Raw genomic sequence first — 1,210 nt, forward strand, 5'->3', positions numbered from 1 at the left:
TGGGGAACTCAAGTTCTATTTAATCTCTTTTGGTGATTAATGGGGAAGTACACACCTTATTTAATCAAAGCCTTTTCTTTAATTTCAGCTAAACAAGAACAATTCCACTTTTTAGAAGGAAAGAATAATATGAAGAAACAATATATACAAGTTGCAAAATTCAATATTTCAGATTTGATTTGCTAAAAAGCACAAAACTAATACTATTTTTTCCCCACAAGTGAGTGATGCATAAAGAATGGTGAATTATAAAAGAGAATGTCTGTCTTAAGAAGTAGCAATAATCTTTTACATGATATGTATATCTAGTTTCTAAATCATCTTTCCAAGAAAAGTATCTTTAGTTGATTGTAAGGTGCAAATGCAGTTATAAAATAGGTCTGTTATATACTTGTCAAACTACAGATAAAAAGTTATACATTGTGGAAAGTTCCAAAGACAAGATGGTGCAGTTCCTATTCTAACTAATGAGCAATAAAATATGAAATTGTCAAATTCAATAGTATAACAAGTGGTCAACATGTGGAAAAGCCAGACAAAAAAGTACATTTATATAAACAAATCACATAAGCCTACTTGAGATCATCACAGGGAAAATCAGAACTAACAAAAAATTCCAAGTTGCACCATTTCCTAATACAAGGCTGAATTTAAGACTGTCTATAAATGTACAAATCACCAAAAGAGTCATTATTGCAGTGGCATATTAGTGTTTACAGGTAGATTTTTTTATGGGTTTACAGGTTGAATCACAAATGTATTATCTGAATTTTGATAATGGATCTTAATCTATGTTCAAGAGTCTGACATTCACTCACATTTTTTATTCAGCACAAAACAAAATCTCTTACAGACATAAATTTAGTTTTATGTAATTTCATGAAATGCTCTCCTGACAACAGTAAATAACTGGATTCAATATTCTTTACAAGCAAATCAAGCACACTAAACATTCTTCTTTACTACAGAAAGTTGTAGAACTTTCCTGACAAAAAAACGTTGATAATCATCCTTAATATCATAATATACTTAACTTTATATAATACTGTTACAACTTAGAGACTTGCCTGCCTAAAACAGATAGACAAATACTTCAGTTCACTGGAGGTTACTAGTATTTACAGGTATTTGTTTTAATTGCAATATAAAAAAACATAATGCTTCTATATTTCATAAAGGTGAAAATAAAACTATATGTATGTGTGTGTGT

This window comes from Penaeus monodon, chromosome 30 (assembly GCF_015228065.2).
Source record: "Penaeus monodon isolate SGIC_2016 chromosome 30, NSTDA_Pmon_1, whole genome shotgun sequence".
NCBI classification, from domain to species: domain Eukaryota; kingdom Metazoa; phylum Arthropoda; class Malacostraca; order Decapoda; family Penaeidae; genus Penaeus; species Penaeus monodon.